General features: G+C 34.9%; 1 pseudogene; it reads right to left on the bottom strand.

The window, feature by feature from the left end:
* Positions 1-1,141: 1,141 nt before the first annotated feature.
* On the bottom strand, positions 1,142-16,229 carry LOC119049388 (keratin, type I cytoskeletal 18-like; annotated as a pseudogene).
* Between the last annotated feature and the right edge of the window lie 2,093 nt (positions 16,230-18,322).

Genomic DNA, 18,322 nt, shown 5'->3' with positions numbered 1-18,322 from the left:
ATCTACTGTTTGATCCTTGCCACCCTGTATTCCTGTGTGTTACAACCCAATAAAAAGCCATTGAGGAAGGAGCTCTAGGCTTTTCTTCTCTGAGAGATTGGCCATCTCTCCTCCCCAAGCAGATCATGTCTTGGTAGTGTTACTTTCATCCGTGGTGGATGCGGGGACTTGCGGCAAAGTTGCCCCCACAAATAGATGCTAAATAAATATTAGTTGAATGAAAATAAAATTAAGCAAAATGTTCAAAGTAGTGCAATACGACTAGATATGTTTAGACTTGTAGTAATAAATAGAGAGTTAAGTTGCTTCTATTTGTGTATTAAATTATACTATGTGAAATTGCCCATTTTATAGGTACAAAATACTCAAGTGTTAGCAATTTTCTATTTCTGTCTAATATATTGAGAATGATATATTAATAGATAAGTTATGGAGATTAATATCCATATGGAACATTTAAGGCAAGAAAACATTCATTTCTGACCCAAAGCAGTTATAGTTAAAATTTTAGTTCTGAAGAATTAAAAGGACTTTTCTAGGATATATTTTCCTTGTTGACCATTTTTTTTTCAATTTTAGCTTAGATTTCATTTTTCTAGAGCAACAATATATGAGGTGATAATATCTGCAGTGCAGCTCACAAAAGCCTATTTAACCCACAATATAGCTGAAATATAGTGGTAATTTTTCCACATAAAATCGCATTCATGATAATGTTGCTATGGGGAGTTGAATGCAGAGCTGCTTTCTAAAGGAAACATCAGAAAGCATAGCCCCCATGGGACCAGGACCCAGGTTCCTTTTGTTGCTCATTTTAGCATGGATAAAACTGCCTGGAAAGGCGTAAGGCCCCACAAGAGCATCTTTTGCTTTACGCATTCATGGAGTGGGCCTGGTAATGCATATCATTACTGCTTTCAGCTTGTTGCCCCAGGAAGATGAGAAGTAGGCCAGGAATCTGACAGCTTGGTCTGTGTTGTGTTTCAGCCCCAGATTTGCTAAACACCTTTAGTCAGGTGACTAAGGTGTTGTATGATCGAATTTCAAAGTCTGAGAAAAATGTATTTCTTTTTTTTTAATCTTTTAATGAACTTTTCATGGGCCTTCTGTCCTGCCAAGCGATGCCCCACTTCTGCTGCCTTTAATGCCTCAAAGTTTTGGTGTCCTTGACCTCAGAAACTACTCTGCTGTCTACAATTCTGCCAGTTCTGGTATTTTGGATGGTTTGTAAAGAGGGGCTCTTGTCCAGGGCATCAACAAGATTGAAGTTCTCCCCTTCTTCCAGTAGGCTGTGGTAGGTGGCATTCTAAGCTTGACCTTGATGTTCAGCACGGCCTCATACTCTTGTGCCTGGTGCTGCCCCTCTGCCTGGGTCTGGGCCAGCTCTGACTCCAGGTGGAGCAGGATCCCATTGAGTTTTCCATCTGCATAGCACATCTCCACCTCCCTCAGGCTATTCTCCAAACTGACCTTCAGATTCCTCATTGAGTCCAAGTCAGCCTCCAGTGACTGGACTGTACATCTCAGCTCTGTGAGTCTTATCTCAGCAGTGCCTATCTCAGTGGTCTGTGAGGTGACCACTGTGGGGCTCTCTTCAATCTGATGGGACCATTACTTGTCCTGATCCTCTCAGTTCTTTTGAACTAGCTCATCATACTGGGCTCTGTTGTCTGCCATGATTTGGCCAAGGTCCTGAGTTTTGGGGGCATCCAACTCCACAGTCAACTCAGAATTGGCAATCTGGATTTGTAGAATGGTTACTTCCTCCTGGTGGTTCTTCCTTATGAAGAGCAGCTTCTCCTTGAGAGCTTCGATATCTGTTTCCAGCTTCACCTAAGTGATATTGGTGTCATCAATGACCTTTCATAGCCCATTGATGTCATTCTCCACAGACTGGCACATGGCCAGCTCCATCTCATACTTCACTCCAAAATTATCAGCAGCAGGACAGGCATTGTCAATCTGCACAATGATGAGGGCATTGTCCAAAGAATTTGCAAAGATCTGAGCCCTCTAGTCCTCAGTGGTCTTGAAATAATGCCCCAGTCCCTGACCTGGGGTCCCTTCTTTTCTAAGCATTCTGGATTTTGATCTCCAGTCTCCGATTATCAGCTTCCAGGCTTCTCACCCTCTCCAGATAGGAGGCCAGGTAATCATTCAGGCATTGCATAGTCTCCTTCTTGCTTGGATGCCCCCTGTGCCCACCAGATCCCCAGCTATCCATGTAGCTAGATCCCCAGATTCTCAGCTGCCCCACACGGTGGTGGAGTGGGACATGGAGATCTGGGAGCCTGAGCCCCCCATGCCTGCATAGATTCTGGCTGCACTGCTGTGAGCCATACCCAGTAGTTTGGCAACTTCATGGAACCCAGGGTCCGGTAGCTTGTGGAGAAGCTGAAGGGTGTGCTGAAGCTTATGTTCAGGGAGGACAGTGGGAAGCTGAGACCTGTGTTGAAGCTGCAGGAAAATATATTTCTTAATAATTTATTCATTGTGGTTGTTAGAAAATATAATAAAATTGAGTAAATATTATCTACATAATGTAAGTTTTTCTGTGCTTTTATAATAAAGACTCATTAGGAAACTGGTTTAACTATATGGATCTGAAGTGCAATTGCATACTATAAATAAAAGCAACAAAAAATGTTCCCCATGTTTTTTTGTTGTTGTTGAGTTCCATGTGTGCTTGTTTATTTTGTGTGAGTAATTAGAAGAGGGTATTAAGGACAAAGAATAGCAGATAAGCATAGGGAAATACACACACACAAATATAAATGCACCCTACGGTGAAGGAGTTAATATGCAGTTTTATAAATAAGGAATAGACACACCACTCCTCCAGTGGAGAGTCAGAATCATAATTGTGATTGTCAGGTATTGTGCGATGTAGTAGATAACACTGGAATGAATTTCTAAAACTTCACAAGTTATATTTATTATATATGATATTATGCATACATGATGTGATACAGATGTGCTGTACATATTTGTTTTATTTTTATAGTAAATCAAAATAAGACAAAGAAAGTTTAATTGTAATGACAGACATGGGCAATAGTATGAAAACTCTACACAGGTAACTACAGATTATTTAGCTGAAAGTTAGCCACACCCTCATTAATACAGCCCTTATACCTCTCACATAGCAAAATTTGAGTATTTAATTTTTAATTTCTCTTTCCTTTTTATAGGTAAAAGCCATGAGCCAAATATTACTAAGGGAAATACATATATTTTTGAAATTTTTTCATCCATTCCTCTTCTATCTGCCCTACATGACACTGGTTCTATTTGAATGGTTACTTTTGTTATGAAGAGACAGTGTGGGATATTAACGAAGGGCTTGTATCTAACACTAGACTCCCTGAGTTTAAGTGCAGCTCTGCCATTCTGATCTGTGTGCCCTTGAGCAAGATGCTTTGTCTTAACAGTTCTTCATCTGTATTATTAGAAATGGAATAGGATTGCCGAGAGGATTAAGTAAATTTATGTAGTTTGTAGAGTTCTTAGAACATTTTGTTACTTGAATGAATGTCAACTATTATTATTTTTTTATATTTTGTTAAGTGCACTTTGAATATTGTCTCTATGTTTGGTTCTACTGGTTTTGGGCAGGTATAATAACAATGTTAATAATAAAATAACAGAAAACAACATGTATTGAGCACTGCTGATGTGTCATGCATTTTACTAAATGCTTTAAATAAAATGTCTACTGATAGTCACAACAGTTGTGCAAAACAGTTTAAAACAACTTGTAAAGATCGCAAGGCTAAGAAAGAGGTGCTAAAGTTTTATTAAATCCATGCATAATATTTATTCCAATATATGCCTACGTAATGTCCTTTGGGTGCTCACTGTCACGTATGCTGCTTTGTAAATGAGCCTCACTATACTCTGGAGAATTCATGGTATTTTTTCTTACCCTGTGATTTGGCCATAGGTTCCATAATGTACTGTGCATTTCACTGTATAGTATTTAAACTATAAGTAATTTTTGTGAGCAGTTTTACAGCTCCAGATTTTTTTCTGAATGTATACTTCTTAAAGCTTTTTGACATGTGGCAAGAATATATTTAACTATATGATATAGAATGGACAATAAGCAGAAAATTCAAAATGACTGAATTACATCAATTTAAGGGCATAATATCAAGTTAAAACTATGTGAGTGCACTGTTTAAGGGAGAGAACACTTTACACAAAGTTAAGGCTGCAATTTGATTATAGCAAAGTATTATTTAGCCTACATAAGACTTCTATGTGTGTGTGTGTATGTTTGCATGAAGGTGAACTTGTGCATGCAGGAGCATTTAGTTTCAGTGACGTTAGGCATGGCATGTATTGTCCTGTTCATAGAGTTGACTTCTCCTTTTTCTGTTTGCCATGAACATATATGCAGCTCGACTAATTGGCACCTCAGCATTACCTTGTTGGTATTTGTGAGGCTTTGAGATTGAACCCATGCATTTCATTAAAAAACTGATGTGTTTGGGAGACAACTAATTTAGGGCTACTTAATTGCTTGCTATACATTCCTCCCCACCTCGAATTACAAGTAGGATGTGAGACGGCTATTTGGGACATTTAGTATTTGTAGCCTCCGAGATTTCTGACCTTCATTTGTTTAGGTATAAATCGGAAATCTGAAACACATAAATAAGACAGAGAATCTGGAAGCCATCCCATTGTCTATTTAAATCAACACCTTCAAGGAATTTGATGTCATGTGTCTTCATCAGGGATACACATGTGTGTGTCTGTGTGTGTAATAAAGTGTGAGCATATGAATATTGACAAGATGTCATTAGAAGAGACATCTGCCAATTGGAAATAAACTTACCTGAGGTGAGTCTGAGAATAAAATATTCCTGGCCCTGGCTGGCGTAGCTCAGTGGATTGAGCCCGGGCCTGCGAACCAGAGTATCGCGGTTCGATTCCCAGTCAGGGCACATGCCTGGGTTGCAGGCCAGTTCCCAGCAGGGGACGCATGAGAGGCAACCATACATTGATATTTCTCTCCCACTCTTTCTCCTTCCCTTCCCCTCTCAAAAAATAAATAAATAAAATATTTAAAAAAATGTTCCATGTGCATTTAAAATAATTTGTATTTAAAAAAATATTCCTTTATACTTCCCTATTTGCTTTTGTGATGACTTAAAACAATGTGTATTTTAAAACCATGAAAATAATTAGATAAAGTGGATTAATATTTAATCAGAAGGGTATACATCAGGAGTCATCATGTGTCTTTTAACATAAAGCTTTCCACTGATTTTTTGAAGTTTGGTATATAAATTATGTTTTATTTCTTAAATTATTTTATTGTTGTTCAAATACAGTTGTCTGCATTTATCCCCCACCATTTCCCCCCACCCAAGCCATCCCTCCCTCCCTCCCCTTGCTTCCATTACATTCTGTTGCATCTTCCTCTTAAGAATAATTCTAGAGAAAATATTCCCGAAGGGACTTTTTTAAAGAGGGTGGGTGACAGGAGGAGGTGCCAGTATAGAGAAGAAATCCTGTTCTGCCCAGTAAGATAATAACAAATCACATGAGGGGGAAAATTCTTTAAATGTCAGTACCCTAAATTCCACGGCTATCAGAATTTAGCCTTTTGCCTTAATCACTCATCCAGTTTTATTTTGACATAATGCAAATTACTTACTAGCTGTGTGTCTTTCATCTTTCATTCATTTATTGGTTGTTTATTTGAAAATATTTATTTCCTACTATATTCCAGGCAGTAAAGAGAGAGGTATAAAACATAAAGAATCAGTCTGTGGTAGACACTGTCAGTGCCTGGTCCGTGATGATCAGACATTATTACGAGGCACTCTGTGTGATTCCCACCTGCCATTCTGCATCTGTGCTGAAGATCACTTGTGCCAGAACTGCAAAATCCAGCTACCCTCCTCCCTGGGCAGGCAGAAAGTGGTGAAAACTCAACAACCCTTCAGAGCCATTTTTATCAATGACCTTCTGGAGTTAGTGTATAAAATACCCCAGTTGCTTTCCCCTGTAAGGAAGATAATCGGGATGAGGGTTCTGTTGGCCACCATCTAGTAGTCCACCCTTTATCAGCTCTTATTCCTTCTCCATATTGCATTGCTTCTCTTCTCTACTGGTGTAATCAGGATTTCCCAAATAAACTGCTTTCACTTGAATCCTAATCTCAGCTCAGCTCTTGGGAAGACCGATTTATGACACAGAATCTGCTATCGTGTGATGAATACTCTACCACAGTGTCTTATAATTAGGTCAGTTGCTACCTACTCCAGAAAGTAATCTGTATTCTTGGGAAGGAACAGTATTCTAGATACCCTGAACCAAAATTTCTGAGGGAGGTGCTTAACAATTTGGATTTTTAACCTGCTCTTTTGGGAACCATTGGCCTCATGAGCAGCTTTGTGTTTGTAAGTCTTTTGGCCTTAAGTTGAAAAGATATTGAGTCATAATAATTTAATAGATTTGTTTGTCAAATATTTAATATTCAAAGTATTAAATATGTTCAAATAAAGTAAAAATTTAAAGGAAATACTTTTTATTGCATTTAAAACATCAAAAATGCATTTGAAAATCATGAATATCTTTAAACTTCAAATCTTTTAGATTATCACACTAGTAGAAAAGTTTAGGCAAAAATTACATATACTAAAAGTAGATCCATACACAGTAAATACGATTGCTGTATTTGTGGTTGGATTAGAGTACTTTGTGTTTTGACTAAGTATATATTTTTTTAGAATGTATTGATTTATTTATTCACCCTTTAATCATTCAAAAGTGTGTATTTAATAACATAAATATAGAGATACAAAAGTAAAAAAGCACAGCACAGCTTCTACTGTCAAATTGAATATTTCATGATATCTGGCACATTTCTACTAAAACATAAACTTAAAAGGCATTTCAAATATAAGTACTGACTCTGAATATAACATGAAAAGAAAAGCTATTATTAGAGATTGTTATTTATAGTTTCCAATTCTTAAAATAAAAAACACTTTACAACTGTCTGTGCACTTTGCCATTTCCCAGGAGCTGTAGTGAGTGAGGGGCTAGATCTGGTTTGTATTCAGAAGAAATGGCCTGCTGTATAGAAAGATGGGAATTTTTCCACCTTGTATGTACCTACAAAATTCTCCACGTGGACATGGCTAGTACATTTTTTAAAATCCTACATTTAGCAGAGGAAACTTGGCAAATGCTATTGTTTCAAGTGATTTCTAAATAGATGCTTCTAATCAATATGATTAGAAAGCTTATTTACCTCTTAGATAGGTAGGTCCCTCTCTAAGTCCAACTTTTCAAGAGGTACGGCCTAGATACATGTAAGACAAATAGTCTCTCAAAATACAGAAACCATATCTGTGTTTTAGGTTTAGTCCTAGCAGTGAAACTTACTGTTATACTTACATCTCATACTATTAAAATTTTGAAATTTCAGTTCTGGCAATTTTAAAGAAGTTTTTAGTATTTAATACCATTTTCTGAAACAAAATAAAAAGAATAACAATGTTTTATACAATATGGTCATTTATTTAACAGCCAATTTTAATAGGCTCAAATGCTCATTTGAAACACTGTCATTATCTCTATACTGTATTGTGCACACCAACCAAAGTCAAGTCTTCTTCCATCACCATTCACTCTCCCTCTTTAGCCTCCTCTATTTCCCACCACCCCCTTTTTCTCTGTTTATAAATTTATTATATTTTTGTTTAAGCCCGTATCTTTTTCACCCAGCCCCCAAACACCATCCCCTCTGACAGCTGTCAGTCTTTTCTCTGTATCTATGAATCTGTTTCTATTTTGTTTGTTAATTTTGTTTATTAGATTTTATATATAAGTGAACTTGTCTTTTAATGCCTGGCTTATTTTATTCATCATAATACTCTCTAGGTCCATCCATGCTGTCACAAAAAGTAAAATTCCATTCTTCTTCTGGCTGAGTAGTATTGCATTGTGTAAATAACCACAGCTTTTTTACCTACTCATCTGTCACCCCCAAAAATTCAAAAAAGAATAAATAAATAAATAGTTCAGTGCTATCAAAGCAATATTTAGCAAATGTAACGACAGCTTGTTTTGTAAAAGAAAATTCCTACATGTCTTCACAAGCCTTGACTGTCCAGTTTTGCTTTCTCTACTGAGTAGGTTGATGAAGCAGAGCTAGATAGTAATAAAATAAAATACCTAATGAAACAATTATTTGGCTTAAAAGAAAAACATGGTCATAACCGGTTCTTTCTGTATAACCTCAATGTTTCCTGTTCTAAACCATGTGCTCATTTGACTTGTGCATTAGCCAGTCATCTTCTGTGCCCCACCTCAACCCCACCATGTCTTGACTGCATTTCTGCTCTAAAACTTGCTTCTGTCAGTTTGATGATAATTTCTCTGCCTGTTTTTCTCTCACATATTTTTCTGCTACCTCTGGCTTATACTGCCCTTTCTCTGAAATTAATACACATGTGTTCAGAATTTTTCCTTTTCTTCTGATTATTTTATGTGAGCAACAACACTTATCAATATTCAAAATGATGTTAAATTCTACTGGGTACAAAGGAACAGACCATGTCAAAATAAACATCTGGCACTGAAGTTGAAGATGAGGAACAACGTTGGCAGTCTTAACACTTTCTGCATTACCAGATTACATCTCTCCATATTGTAGAGAAAGTGTGGAAAATTATTTTATTGATTACATTTATCCTTCACCTCTGTGGTATGCAATAGGCATTATGCATGCTATAGAACTGCTATCAAAGGGATAAAGAATTGTTTGCACCTTTGGAAATTTGTGAAGCTTAGAGTTACACAGATATCAGAAGCTATAGGTAAATTCTGAAAGAAAGAAAATCCACATTTTGATGAAGAAAAAGCAAACTTACTGTAATTTTATGAAGAAAGGGGGGGAAAAAACCCTGTAAGGGCCAGAAGAGACAGAAAGATTTTCAAGTATTTAAAGTGAACTATTTCACATAAACAAATAATGCATGGATATACAGATATATCCTAAAGATGAGCCCTGTAGATGACAGTATTTTCAAAACTGAAGTATGTGTGCGGACTGGGAGAAAGACAGGCATAAAATAATAGGTCCATGATTTCTTCACATTCTTTCTTCTTTTATATTGTGCCCGTGTGATTGAGATAGGGCTAGCAAGAATCTTTACATACAACTTTCAGTTTTTTAATTATCTTAAATTTTCTTATCTTCATATGAATCAAAATTTTTATAGAATGATCAACTTTTTTCATATGTGCAAGAAGGAAGAAAGAGGACAAGGAAGATGTCCACAATTTGGTAAATATTATTAAGACAGTTGATTTAGTGGAATAGGTCAGAATGGTGCTGGCCATCCCCTCTTAAAGCGGCATATGAAGAAAAGGAGCCCTGGTTGGTGTGGCTCAGTGGATTGAGCACCAGCCTGTGAATCAAAAGGTTGTGGTTCAATTCCCAGTCTAGGGCACATGCCTGGGTTGTGGGCCAGATCCCCAGTAAGGGACGCACAAGAGGAAACCATACATTGATGTTTCTCTCCCTCTCTGTCTTTCTCCCTTCCCCCTCTCTAAAAATAAATAAATATTAAAAAAATAAAACAAAATAAAATTACAATAAAATGTTGGAAAACAAAGTTTTTAAATCTCCCAGAGCAAAAATAGAAAATGCCTGAGAAAAAAAAAAGGACATTAGATGACTCTAATAAGATATCCCACATCTAAATAATAGAAAGGGGTAACAGTCAAAAATACAAAGGGATTGCAGAGAAAATGAAGAAAAGAAATGTATCAGGGTCATTACCAGCCTGAATTCTGTATCAAGTCTAGTTGTTCGTCACATGGGGTGGTAGAATAGTATTACTGAGTGGTCATCCAGTATAGGGATTAAGACATGGATTCTAAAGCATGATTTTAAGCATTTTTATGCTGATGTAGCAACCCTCTCCATGAGCTGGGGTTTAAATTTAGATCTTAAATCTTTCTTTCTTTCAGGAAGCATGAATCAACTCTCTTACAGGGTTGTTTTGAGTACTAAATAAGTAAATAAGTACGAATTCAAAGAGCTGTCTGTGGCATTTAAGGAATTTTAAATAAGTCCTAGCTGTCATTGTTATTTTATTTATAGGTATCTAAGCCCTCAAAAATTTACTTGTTTTCATTTAATTTCAATGACCTTGTATAATACATGACTCATTATAATCATAGCCGTAAGTCAAGAATAAGAAAAATGAAAATTAGGAAAATTAGAAATCCAATTCAGAAAGGAGTTGATAGTAACCCCTGTGATGAGGCTAAATGGAGATCCCAATAGGAAAAAAATACCTGCAGTGTTAAAAACAAAACAAAAAACTTTAGAATGAGGAAGAGGTGGAGAGAGCTTCAAGAAGTATTTATTTAAGAAAAAAATTGAACCAGTAAAAGATGTGTGAACATAATGAAATTATGGTGAATATTCTGGAGGAGAGTTATGGGTTGAATTAATAATGAGTAACATTTAACTACATATAGATACATAAAATCATCATTAAATGTAATTAAAAAGTTATATGAAAAATAAATTAGAAATGTAAAATATCACAATAATGAATACAATGCATGTAATCATAACATAGATCTTAAATATTGATCTAGCAAAATATTTGAGTACTTTGAGGGCATCACTGGGTTTGTGTATGTGTTCATTTGGCATGGTGACAGTTGTGTGGTGGGCAGTAGAAAAAGTAAACTCTCATTTTTTGTGGTAGAAATTCAGTGGATGACATCTGAATCTGAAATATTAGCACATGGAAAATAAGTATCTTATTGATAAATGTAGATGTAAATTCCAGAAGAAATAGCTAAAGAAATGGAAGGTGTTGCTACTAAGCATCAAACATGCAGGGTGGTAAGGTTTGAGGCAGAGATTTTGCTACATTTGTTCATAGGTTTTGCAGAGATATTTGATATTTTAAACTATGCACTGGTGAAACATTTGATATAAAACTATAGGACCATGGCTACCCATAGATAATTCCTGTTAATTATAAAATTCACCCAAAATTCTCTGGGCAAGAAGCATAGATGGTTACAGAGTAGGGTAAATGCTGTGTGGGCTAGATTTAGGCCCAGGCTCTATGCTTGGTCAGAGACCCTTGATCAATGAAAAACCCGCACACCCATACATCAAAAACAATTGAATAGTATGTGGCTGTTAAAACAGACTAAATTGGGGCTCACTGACATGGAAAGATGTTTATTAAATATAGGAGATAATAAATTATAAAGATTATTTGAATAATCTCATTTTGGTTAGAATGAACTTTTAATAACTATTTATTTTCAATGATATTAATATTATATAATTATTCTCTCTCAATAGGTAAATCTCACATTTTTAGTTATCTGCAACTAATAAAATTGTGAATAATTTTTAAACCATTTTATTGTCCTTATTTTATATAATGAAAATACACTGTCTATGTAATTTTGGTAGCAATATCTACCTTAATTTTTTAAATAAAATATCTCAATACTGAAAATAAAATTATTTTAGGCATTTTCCTTTGTTAGGAAGCCATGAAAAAAATGTAGTATCTTTTGGAAAGGGACAATTGGAGGAGTCTTTAAAGAAAACTGTACTTGAACAACAATTAAATGAATTTTTTATTTAAAAAAACAATCTGTTATTGCTGGGAAGATCTTCATAAAACTTATTGATGGGCTATTTATTCCCAACTCCAGGTAGGATGCCTAGATAATCACTATATTTAGGGCAATGCAAATAGCAGAGAGTTAGAGGATATTGTCAATGACACTCATTCCTGAAGGACTAGTAATCATTCAGGTCAGAGTCAGAGCTGTCCCTGTGGGAACATACTCATCTGTATGTTTTAAAGTGTAGATCAGGTGCCTGAGAACACAGGGAATAGGAAATGGTCAATGATGACGTGGATTAAATTCTGCCCTTTCAAAATACACTCTGTGGAATTTTTTGAAAATAAGCAAGTCTATATAACTTTCAGGACAATTTATCAAAAGAAATTATAATCAATATAATGTGATGTATTCTGCCAAGATTAAAGTGCAGGAAATAAGTAGAGTCTTCCTGCCCCTAACAACAGAGATAGGCAGAGTTAATATGCAGTTGATTTTTTACCAAAAAAATATTATTATCATCATCAGATCTTTGCTAGAAGAAAAAATTAATTCCTCCACAAGAATGTAGGAGCCAATTTAGTAGGGAGAACTTCCACTGGGGATGGAAATAAAGAAATGTAAGAAGACATTTCAAAAGCCTAGCTACTAATAAATAGCTTTCATGTATTAGTGATTATGAGAATTTCATAACATATTAGGCTAAACATTATTCAGTGATACTGAATTTGATTACTGAAGAGAGTGACCAAGATATCTGTATAAAATTAAATCACAGTTAAGTTATAATCAAACAGTATTTCAAGAATAATTGAAACAATTAAGGAGAACCAGAACCAGACATGGAATGGCCGGGAGAGGACCTGCTTTGTTATTTTATCCATACCCACATCAAAAGGCAGATTTAATCAATCTTAAACAATGAGAGGCAATTTTAGGCTGCTAGATGAAAATACTTTTCTCAGTAACATCTTCCCATCTAATATTTCTTCTATATAAAGAAAAATTTTATTACAATTAACCTAGTAACAGTATGTGGCAGAGAAATATCATCAACTCCTTTCTTAATCCCCAGTGGAGGAATTGGCAGATGGCTCCTTTTCTTTAAACTGTAACTGTCTTCATATTTGGTAACTATTATCCAATATCCCCTCAGCCACCTTTGATTCAGTATCAGTAATCCAAGTTATTCTAACCTATCCTTAGAGGCCAAATTTTTCAGTACCTAATTATCTTTGTAGCTCTCAACTGAACGCACTTCAATACAATCACATCTCCATTTTGCTTCTGAGCTCAGAATTGAAGATATTATTCTAATATGGGTTTGAGTATAATTAGATGATCATTTTAGAACTATAGGTTTTCCCCAGCACATGTGTGCTTTTAATGTACATTTTTCCATTCACATTTTAATGTTTCTAATTCATAACTGACTTATGATATTCTATGATCTCTAGATCATTTCTGTTCTAATTATAGCTAACTTTAATGTATCAACAACTGAGATTTCACAATCTCTTAGGAGTGTCCCTTTAATGTGCTAATTTTTATTGAACTAATTTTGTTCTTTAAACAATTCATAATACATATTTCACTCTTTAAAATGTATAACTCGTATATTGGTATTAGTGATACATAAGAAATAGAATCATTTCAAAAAAAAACAAATAAAAATCTGAATTTCTACTCCAAGTTCTGTCTTTAATTAAGCATCAATTTTGGGAAAGACCATTAACATGCATATTCTCTTCATAAAATAATAATGTTGGAAGAAGGGACATCTAGGATTCTATATCTCTAACAATCCAAGATTTACAAAAAAATATTTTCCATATGTAGGATAAATAGCAAATGTATAATTATTGAGCATCTACTTTCTGAGTCATGCTAAACTAGACCCTGGAATAAAACCATGAACAAAACATAACAATACATTGTTCACATTCTGTATTGGGATATAAGTGATAAACAATACAATAGCTCTTATTAGTGTTCAGGAAAATGAAAATAAAGAAAATAATTAGGAAGTAGTGAAGGGGTAGATTTTTAAATAGGGCAGGCATGGGAAGTTAAACTTGGATAATGATATGGGAGAAACAGCCTAAAGAAAGCCAGTAAAATTATTATCAAAAGAAGACACTCTAGAAAGAACAAATAACAAGTATGCAAGTCTTGAGGTAAGAATGTGACTGGCATATTTGAAAAGAATGGATAATAAGAAATGGTATCTATGTAGAGTCTTGGGGTGCATTGTAAAGATGCATCCTCCATTTTGAATCAGACAGGAGCCAATAGACTGTTTTGAGGTCAAAACTGACGAGGTCTAATAGCATTACTGTGGATGCTCTGTTAAATCAATGTGGTGCGAAAGTAGTGATCAATCAGGAGGCTGTGGCAGTAGTCCAACCGAGAAATCATGGTAGAGACTGTTATGTGGCAATTAGGACCACAGTAATAGTATTAGGGGGGTGAGAAATAACTCAGTTCTGAATATATTTTAAAGATACATTTTAAATATCCTAATGGGTCAGGTGCAAGGTGTGTGAAAAAGAAAATGTACATAATGATTATATAGTGATATGACTGTATATCTGTGTCAATATTTTTTTCATAAAAGACTTCAGCTGCATATTGGATTTGCATTTTCTACATTTTTAAACATTTTAATCTCATACATTACTAATGGAGACATAGTCTTTAACATTAACATGTAAAAATGATATGGTTTTCTGTAATTAACAGATTACAGAAAATATAATTAAGACATATATTATTAGAATAATTTAATTCAAATAAACCACCTTTGTACTCTGTTCCCAGGTGGCATATCTCCATGCATTTCTTTCTCTATTTGTCTAAATAAATATCTTCATTAACCTAGGTAGAGATATAGATAAATTTATTCTAATCTCAAAACACTATCTTGTATATTAATAGAATTAGAATTTGATATCATCATTCTACTCTCCAATCATCATTGTAAAGCTTTCTGCCAACCATAATTTCTCACCCTGAAACAAGCTTTTAACTGTCAAGGATGTGAAAGTGCCCAATGGGTACGAGGTCCTTGGGGAAAAATTGTTGCAAAAGTCTCAGCTACTACTATATGGAAATTTGCTAGTCAGTCATTAGATTATTTGAGACAATCTTCTCAGTATTTTCAGATAATTTCTTTCATAAATTTTTAGAATAAATATAGATATTTAATATTTCTAAATTAAAGCTAAGAAAGAAAAGCACCTATAAGGATTATAATAGCTTTTATTCTTTATTGCAATGTGGTAAGATGAAAAGGAAGAAAACAAAGTGGGAAAAGGAATAACAGAGAAATTTTTATTTTTCCAAAGCAGGCTCTGAAAAATATCTTGACTTTAAAAGTGGATAGATAGCTACTTCCAGAAATTGTTAGGAAAGTGATATTTGGATCAGAAAAAAGACATTCTTGAAATTCTCCTCCTATATTAGTGACAGTCTACCCTCTCTGGGATAGTTCTTTCAGATATTACTTGCTTTAAAAAATATGGTATGTTGTTCCTATCACTAAAGAAGAAAATATGAAGTTAATATTGCTATCATTATTACTAAATGTAGGAAATTTAAGCAGACTCTCAAAAGGGATGATAAAAACTGGCCTACAGTCATAATCATAGCACTTAAGGTCTGTTCAATTTTTTATTATTGCTTTTACTTTACACCCGCTGTGTCCATACTGTGCGGCTCTGAGAATGCATTAGCTGCAAGCACTAGTACTTCCAACAGTTCAGTTAACAGCATATTCCAGTTACCAGGAGTCATCAGGGCTCAGCAGACAGCGTTAACAAAACACAGTTATTGAGCAAGACTACAGGATGCACAATAAATTTCAAGTCAATAACTCAGATATTCTTTCAGAATTCACAGGTATGTTTATATCTATTCTCATTAGAATGATGGCCTTGTATTGCAGAGCTTGGCCAGAGTATAAGGAAGGGTTTCTTTTTATTGTAAACACCTGCTTTTATAATAAATTATTTTAATTTTAAACTTGAGAAGATACAGGATGCTTTGTTTTGGTTGGGCAGACAAGCAGACACACACACACACAATCACTGCCAGCATTTCTCTAATTATCTCCTCAATTTTCAATTTAGTTTTCTCTAAGTGTTCACTTTGAGGTGATATGGAAATGCTTGCATTTCTTTCTTTTTCTTTTTTTTTTTAGTTTTGTTAGTAAGTCCCATTCATGATAACTTAGTACAGTAGCAAGTTCCTTTACATGTATGTGTTTGAGTTCTCCTTTGAAACCCTTTGTGGACACAAACTTTGGAACACCACCAGTGAATGCAGCGGGTTATGCGCAACACTTAAAATTGAAGTGTGCCTCCCTGAACTTGCCATGATGAATGTGATATTCACTTCACACATTCTTCTGGTTAAATGCAGAAAAGCGGACACTTAGAAGATAAATGATACCTGGACAGTAGGGAACACATGAAAATATATTAGGCAGTAACAATTCATCTGAAATTATTTTAGATATTTTAGTTAGGTTTCTAAGAATAAAGCAGGACAAGTTCACTTACCTTTTCTATTTCATCTTCATTCATTTTGTTCTTCTTTATTCCCTGTTTTATTGAATTTTACTCAGTATCCTGAAAAAATTTCAACCATGGAACACATTATTTTGGCTACACCTATTACTATTTTAAGGAATCAATATATATTTTTGGTTTTTTTAGTACACACTTTGAGCTAACACTGTGCTGTAGTATATAGTTTGATGGGTGATCTCTGAACTAAAGTTATTGGATAGCTAGCAAAAAGTATTCTTTAAGCACTGTGTTTAGCTATTGCACTGGTTGGTGGTACTATATGCTTTTCTTGGTTAATTGTGTTTTCTCTTTAAAAATATTACTTTTTTACATGTGTTGAGTATGTTCTGCTAGATGCTTGGAATATAACAGGGAGCAAATGCAGAGTTTCTACACTTATGTTCATAGGGATTCAAGTTTAGTTTAAATTGCAAACAGATCTTAACCTCTTAAACGCTGTTCCCAAAGACACCATCAGAGAGACAAGGTACAAATAGCCTGAAAGCTGGATGCACTTGCTCTTTAAAAGGAAACTATAGTATGATAAAGGAGATGGAAATAAGGACAAAAGTAAGAATATATAAAGCCATCCTCTTTGATGACTGAGTTTTGGAATATCAATCAGCAGTTATTGGCCATCTTTGCCAATTAATTGTGACTTGTTAATCGTTAAGACAAGTAATTTTCATCCACTGAATTACACAAACCAGCTCAGCTGTTTAAAAGAGATTCATAAACACACCAAAGCATTCCTTCTTACAGCAAAGTGCTGGTATCTAACCTAAAGGTGCTCACTTTATGTGAAGCTTTTTCATCGGAGATGAATGAGCTTCCACTGTATCTTCCTTATCTCTTTCCTGCTCATTGTAATACTAGCCCAACTGACTATACCCCTCCTGCCCACTTGACAGCTCTCTGGAGAATGAGGCCAGATTCAAGTGCTTTCTCTGGGAGTGTGGCATGTCTCACCTCAGGGAGCATGTAAACTAGTGGAGCAGAGTCATGGGCTGATGTAAAAGCTGAACTGAACCTGTGTCCTGTTCACTCTGTGCCATTGCAATGGTTACATCATTTAAGCCACTTAGGCCATAGATATTTTTTGTAAATATATTTTAAAACATGGTTATATTGAAACTTTAGTTATTTTCTGTGAATATATTTTTAAAAACTTTAAATGTGACTCTGAAAATTTCTATTTTTATTACATTTCTAATTTTTAGAAAATGTTTATTTGTCCAAAATTGTCTTGCAGTAAATAAGAACTACAGCAATTTGGGCATAAAATAACTTGAATGCATTTCCTAGCATCTCCTTTTGCCCAGCATCTGTTCAGCTTTCTCTGATAAGCGCAAGCTAGTTTGTTTAGCTTTGGGGAACTAACAACTACCCAGTGAAACCACCCTTCATGAGACTATTAAGAGTTGATCATCTTTCTCTAGACAAGTAATTAGGCCATACAATCCTAAAAGCATTTTTTAATTGACAACAAAAAACTTACAAGTTGAACTATGATAACTCTTGGAGAGGATGAAAATTTGAAACAAAATAGTGAATAAAGCCCTCATTGTGAAGATATTTAAAGAAAGACTCGAAGGAGGTAAGGGAAGAAAACACGAGAACATATGGGGAATTACAATAGCACAGAGATAGAAGTGCCTGCTGTGCTTCAAAACTAGCAAGGAGGCCCCCCCTTTTTTTTGCAAAGGCAGTAATACTAAGAAAAATAAGATATAATGCAGGATATGGTAATGACTTTGTTGTAGTTTACTTGCAGGAATTAGGTAAGGGGCACTGGGAAATTTTAAGCAGAAGAGTGATATAATCTGACATCTGCTTTAATGGAATCATTTGGATACCATTTGAGGAGAAAAACCCTTAAATATAACAAGGGTAAGTGCAGATATACTGTTTTGAATAATAATGTAGAACTTGTTCATATGTATTTGATCACCACTTGCTTTTAAAATTTCATCCAATAAGTAAAATATATACTTCCCCATTGCACTAGTTGTGGACTTGGTGATAAACCTACTTTGGTCAATGAAAGGTGATCAGATGTGACTTTTACTACATTTAAAAAGAAGCTTGAAATGCAACTATGTATATAG

Source organism: Artibeus jamaicensis, unplaced genomic scaffold, assembly GCF_021234435.1.
Source record: "Artibeus jamaicensis isolate MK-2021 breed Jamaican fruit bat unplaced genomic scaffold, CSHL_Jam_final scaffold_1964, whole genome shotgun sequence".
Classification (NCBI taxonomy): Eukaryota; Metazoa; Chordata; class Mammalia; order Chiroptera; family Phyllostomidae; genus Artibeus; species Artibeus jamaicensis.
This window is presented reverse-complemented; position numbering and strand designations above follow the sequence as displayed.